Raw genomic sequence first — 6,950 nt, forward strand, 5'->3', positions numbered from 1 at the left:
AACAAAGACCTCATGTCCTGCGTGCCCCTCCTCTGAGCTAAAACTGAGAATTCCCAAACACAACTGGCAGTGGGGCTCGACCCCAAACTGACCAGTAGCAAGAACTTAGTACATGGACTCGGGGGGGGGGGGGGGGGGGAGTGGTCCATGGATTGAAGGGGGGGGGCAGTGGTCCATGGATTGAGGGGGGGGGTGGTGGTCCATGGATTGAGGGGGGGAGTGGTCCATGGACTGAGGGGGAGGGGAGTGGTCCATGGATTGAGGGGAAGGAGTGGTCCATGGACTATGGGGGGGGGGGGGGGGGAGTGGTCCATGGATTGTGTGGGGGGGAGTGGTCCATGGATTGAAGGGGGGGGGGCAGTGGTCCATGGATTGAGGGGGGGGTGGTGGTCCATGGATTGAGGGGGGGGGAGTGGTCCATGGACTGAGGGGGAGGGGAGTGGTCCATGGATTGAGGGGAAGGAGTGGTCCATGGACTATGGCGGGGGGGGGGGGGAGTGGTCCATGGATTGTGTGTGGGGGGGGGGGGGGGAGTGGTCCATGGATTGTGGGGGGGAGAGTGGTCCCTGGATTGAGGGGGGGGGGGGGGAGTGGTCCATGGATTGAGGGGGGGGCGGAGTGGTCCATGGATTAAGGGGCGGGGAGTGGTCCATGGATTGAGTGGGGGGGAGTGATCCATGGATTGAGGGGGGGGGGGGAGTGGTCCATGGATTGACGGGGGGGGGGGGGGAGTGGTCCATGGATTGATGGGGGGGGGGGAGTGGTCCATGGAAGGGGAGGGTGGGGGGTGTGGAGAGATTGTCCTATGGACTGGTGGAGGTGGGGGAGTTAACCAGGAAGAGAGTGGTCCATGGACTAACGCCTGTTTCAGGTCCCCGCCTAGTGGGTGTCTGCAGTTCGCTGGCCGTGTAAACGAGACCCAAGATCCAATATCGGGTGGGCCTTGTCCCCGCACCGGGATCGTTCTGTGCCCAGATTATGCCAGCCTGACCTCGCCAATCAAATTCTAGGCCATTATTTTTTTGGTTTGTTTAAAGTTTGGCTGCATAACTAGTTTGAGAATTTAAGGGAAAACGTTGCTAATTTAGGAAACTGCATTCCAATTAATTGCAGCTCCGATCTTTCAGAAAATATTTGGCACAAAGTACAAGAGGGCTGTAAATTAAAAAGTAAAACGTAGAGGCCCAAAGTAATTTCATAGAAAATGGCCATGGGTCACAGTGCCAGCACGTGTGTGTGTGGTGGTCAACAGTTTTAAGGAGCAGGAGGGAGAAGCAGAGTGGAGCCCGAGCAGGAGGGAGGTAATATGATATTAATATCTAAAAATCAAAACAAAACATCTTCCATTTAAAAGTTTAAAGTGAACTTGCCTGATCAGTTGGAGATGGCCACAATCTGTAATTACAATCATTACAGTTGACAGCAGATTTAAGTTCAAAATGTGGATATCGGAATTAGGAACATAGGAACAGGAAGAGGCTATTCAGCCCCTCGAGTCTGTTCCGCCATTCAATTAGATCATGGCTGATCTGTATCTTAACTTCAGCTACCCGCCTTGATTCAGTAACTCTTAATATCCTTACCCCCAAAAAAATCTATCAATCTCAGTTTTGAAATTTTCAATTGACCCACAGCTCAACAGCTTTTTGGGGGAGAGAGTTCCAGATTTCCACTACCATTTGTGTGAAGAACTGTTTCCTGACATCACCCCTGAACAGCTTGGCCTCGATTTTCATTGGGCCGTGAGGCGGGCTTTTAGGCGTGCGGGGGGTTAAAATCTCAAAACCTGGGGGTCACGATCCCCCCGCCTGGTTCCCGCCTCCACGCCATTTTAACCTAGGTGTGTCCGATTGACCCGAATCAGTCCCGCCTGCAACAAGCGGGACTGGTCTTTAGGGCCCTTAAACAGCACTGATTGACCTTTATAATCCCATTTTAACAGGCCCTTGCCTGTTTAACCCTTTTCCCACTTAAAACGCGCCTGGTGGGGATGACGCCTGTGAAACTTGGCGTGAACACTGTTGGCTTGCTGACTATCAGCTGCAGGTCCAACATTAAAGAGGATATTTGATCAGTCATCATTTGCAGGTGGCAGGACTTTGTTGTTTCAGGCCTGGAGCCCCTTTTACCAGGCTTAACCACACCTGTGGAAGGTTGGAGCCTCACACACCTCCAGTGTGACCTCCTGCGAGACCCCTCTCGCCAGCCTCACTCAGCGCTTCCTCAACTGAGGCACCTACCAGAAGCATGGGAGGCCTTTTTTTCCTTCCCCTCTTGGCATTAGAGGACCTCCAGCCCCATTCGCGAAATGACACACGCCACAACTGCAGAAGTTGCCATCAGAATTTTTATGAAAAACAAACAACTGATGGCATTTTTACAAAATACACAGCATTTCACCCAAGTGACTACCCTTCTGACTATTTGTGCTTTATTTTCCTCTTACGCGTGCTCCTACGTAGTGGTTCCCCTGTGGCTTCAGCAGATGTGGAGGCCCCTTGCTCACTTTCCTGCTGCTCCTGTCTCGACACCTGTAGTGTCCGTGTGTAGATAAAGACACTGAAGACAGGAGTTGGTTCATAGGTATTTACTAAGCAAGTCTTGGGGGGGGGGGGGGGCACATACACCACAATTGCTCTTAAAGGCACATACACCACAATTCCTCCCCTTCTAGCTAACTAGTACATCATATTTTAAGTAATTATTAATTACATGTTATATGCAAAATAATATACATTGCTGTATTAATTAATTATAAGTTAGTCTCTCAGGAGGCTTCCTGACTCGGTCCGGATAACGCCTCGGGGGTGTAGTAGTTTCTGGTGGTGTAGTAGGTTCTTCTGGCAAGGCTGATTCGGCTTAAAGGCCAGTGTTGGGTTCATCGGGCTCCAGTATCACCGGATCGGAGGTAGATATGGGTATCTCTACTTCATCGTTAGATGTATAGAGTGGTGGTGTAGGTTGTCCCTTTTCGGATGACTTGATGATTTGGTCAGCATGGCGCCTTATTATGCTGTCTCCGATGTCCACGGTATACATCAGTGGTCCTAATCGTGTGCAGATAGTTCCAGGCTGCCATTTCTCGGTACGGTAGTCCCGGGCCAAAACCGGTTGGCCTATCTGGAAGGCCCTAGTTGGCCTTTCATTCATGCCCTGAAACTGCCGGTTCTCCACGTCCCTTCGGATGTTGGGCTTGACCAAATCCAGCCGGCATCTTCGGTTTCTATTGTAGAACATCATGGCGGGAGTTTGGTTAGTAACCATATGCGTTGCATTCCTATATGCAAATAAGAAGTTATCCACCTTGTGCTGAAGTTTTATGTCTTCATTACCCATGGCCTTGATGGCCTTCTTGAAGGTCTGGACAAACCTTTCAGCCAATCCATTGGTGGCGGGATGGTATGGGGCGGACGTGTAGTGCTTTACCCCATTGTTCTTTAAGAACTTTCTGAATTCTTCGGACACAAATTGCGGTCCATTATCAGAACATATCTGCTCCAGCAGCCCATTCCTGGCAAATATGGTCCTTAATACTGTGATGGTTTTTTCCGTGGTGGTGGAGGACATCTTTATTACCTCCGGCCACTTGGAGTGTGCATCAACTGCGATTAAGAACATTGAGTCCATAAATGGACCAGCAAAGTCGATGTGCACCCTTTGCCAGGGAGATGAGGGCCACTCCCATGGATGTAGAGGGGCCTGTGGCGGAGCATTTTGGACCTTCTGGCATCCTAGGCAGCTCTTGGTCATGTCTTCGATGTCTCCATCGATACCTGGCCACCATACAAACGCCCTAGCTAGGTTCTTCATTTTCACTCCACCCAGATGCCCCTTGTGAAGCTCCTTTAGCACTTTATCCTGGAGTTTGGGTGGAATCACCACTCTGGATCCACACATCAAGGTTCCTCGGCACTCTGACAGCTGTTCTCTTCTTTGCGAGAATGCTGGCAACAGTGGTTCGCCATGTGCTGGCCATCCCTTCACTGTTAAATCGTAGACCCGTGAGAGAGTAGGGTCATTTCTTGTCTCCCTTTCAATGGCAGAATTTGTCACCGGTAGACATTCCACTATGGTAGAGTGGAATATCTCTACTGGGTCTACTGTAGGTGCCTCTTCTATCGTTGGCAACGGTAGGCGTGATAAACCGTCAGCATTCCCATGCTGTTTTGACCCTTTGTATTCAATGTTGTATTGGTGTGCCCCTAGAAAAAGGGACCACCTCTGTAGTCTTTGTGCCGTCATAATGGGGACACCTTTTTTAGGGTTGAATATGGAGATGAGGGGTTGATGGTCAGTCAGCAAGGTAAATTTTTGTCCGTGTAGGTAATGGTTGAATTTCTTCACTCCCCATACCAGGCTGAGTGCTTCCCTGTCTATCTGGGCATAGTTACGCTCAGCTGAGTTCAATGAGCGTGACGCAAAAGCTATCAGCCGTTCCGAGCCATCAGGGAATCTATGGGACAATACCGCTCCTATGCCGTAAGGGGATGCATCGCACGCCAGTCTGATTGGTAGTGATGGGTTGTAATGAGCCAAAATTTTCTCGGATGTGATTAAGTCTTTACATTTATGGAAGGCACGTTTACAGTCTTCGTTCCATTTCCAAATCACTCCTGTCTGTAGAAGATCATTAAGAGGGTGTAGAATAGTTGATAAGTTCGGTAAAAATTTATGATAGTAATTTATTAATCCCAGGAATGACCTTAATTGTGAAACATTTTCAGGTGCTGGGGCTTTTATAACTGCTTCAATTTTTTTCAGGTGACTTATGCAACCCTTCCTTATTAATTATGTGGCCACAATATGATATCTGATTTTGGAAAAATTCGCACTTGGGGCGATTTGCTCGTAGGCCCCGTTCTTTCAGCCTAGTGAGCACCTGCTCCAAATTGGCAAGGTGCTCGTTGTCGTTTTCTCCTGTTATAAGGATGTCGTCTAGGTAGCATTGAGTCCCCGGAATCCCTTGCAGGACTTGCTCCATAGCTCTTTGCCAGATAGCTGGAGCTGATGCTATTCCAAAAACCAGTCGATTGTACTGGTACAGGCCTTTGTGTGTGTTTATTGTGAGATATTTTTTAGAGGTCTCCTCAACCTCCATCTGTAGATATGCCTGTGCCAAGTCAATTTTTGTGAAACGTTTCCCTCCGGATAGTGAGGCGAAAATATCTTCTATCCTCGGAAGAGGATACTGTACCATGTGAAGGACCGGGTTTACAGTCACCTTAAAGTCCCCACAGATGCGAATTTTTTTCTGTTCCTCAGAGTTATTTTTCAATGTTTTTTTCATGACTGGAACGATGGGTGTTGCCCATTCGCTCCAATCTATTTTGGATAATACGCCTGCCTTTTCCAAATTCTTCAGCTCTGCCTCGACTGACGGACGTATTGCGTATGGCACCAGGCTTGCCTTAAAATTTTTTGGAATTGCTGTATCTTCCACTTTTATTGAGGCGGTGATGCCTTTCAAGGTTCCTAGTTTCTCTTGAAACACTTCTTTGGCGTTGGCCAAGATGTCTTTTAATCGTTCAGGTATGATGTCATCATTGTTTTTTTCCTTACTGGTCACCGTTAGTGCCTGAATGGAGTGCCAGTCTAAACGTATCTTCCTTATCCATTCACGTCCCAACAACGGTGGACCACCATCTTGTAGAATGTATAAATACAACTTTTGTATTTCTTTGCCATTGTATACCACAGCCACCCTTATTTTTCCTTTGGGGTAGACTTTCTGCCCTGTATATGTTTTTAAGATAATGGATGTGTCTTTTAGAGGTATATGCGAAAATAGCCTCTCGTAATCTCGTCGATTTATTACGGTTAGAGCTGATCCTGTATCTAGCTCCATTTTAACTGGCGACCCTGCTATTGTGAGGGTAACCCAAATGGTTTGGTAATCCTCTTTGGCAAGTACATTATGTAATTTGAGACAGCTTAGTCTCTTGTTTCCGGAGTCGCTATCGCTATTCTGGTCTTCGGAGCTATTGTCCGTCACCATTTGTACCTTCCTGTACTTTTCTTTATTGATTTTTTGTTTTCTGTCAGTGGATTTATTTTGTCCAGATTGGCATACCCGTGCAATGTGTCCAATCTTACCACATTGCCTGCATGCTTTGCCCTTGAACCAGCAGTCCCTCTGGTTATGGGTGGATCTGCCGCAGCGATAACATCTTCCGAACTCCTGTGTCATTTTATGGGTGCCGAAGTCCTGTGTCTCTTGTTGTATCTCTGCAGCTCCTTTTGCTGCTGCTTCATATGATACAGCCATACTGAAAGCTTTGTCCAATGTTAAATCTTTTTCAGAAAGCAGTCTTTTTTGTGTTCGTTCACTTAAGAGACCGCAAACAAATTTGTCTCGAAGATAATCCAATAGTCCTGCTCCGAATTGGCAGTACTTTGATAGCTTTCTTAATTTGGTTAGGTAATCAGCGTTACTTTCATTCTTGTGTTGATTTCTCTTGAAGAACTTGAATCGTTCCGCTATCAGCAGCGGTGTTGGGTTTAAATGCTCCTGCAGGGTATCAACAATTTCTTTAAAAGTCTTGTCCTTTGGTTTGGCTGGAGTGATTAAATTTCGTAACAGCCCGTATGTCTTCGCGCCCATTAAGTTCAGAAGTACTGAAGCTTTTTTTCATCTGTTATTCCATTTGCAGTGCAATAAACCTCTACTCTTTCCACATATGTGGTCCAATCTTCTATTTCACCATCAAAAGCCTCAATATTACCAGATTTAGGCATTTCAGAAAAGATATGGCGCTTCCCGCGCTTTCCCGCTGCTGCTACCGATAACAACGCTGTTTTACTGTGGTTTCCGTTTATTCACTGTTGGAGACTCGTTCCCAACGGAGGCCTAAACGCTGACCTGCTTGCCGCGCCGGCCGTCTCTCGAGTGCACCCTCCCAGTCCGTTATTGCTTGCCTCCGATTTCGCTGCCTGTCTCAGCTGTAGAGCCT

Source organism: Somniosus microcephalus, chromosome 20 (assembly GCF_052327205.1).
Source record: "Somniosus microcephalus isolate GS21.2 chromosome 20, FLI_Smic_1.0, whole genome shotgun sequence".
NCBI classification, from domain to species: Eukaryota; Metazoa; Chordata; class Chondrichthyes; order Squaliformes; family Somniosidae; genus Somniosus; species Somniosus microcephalus.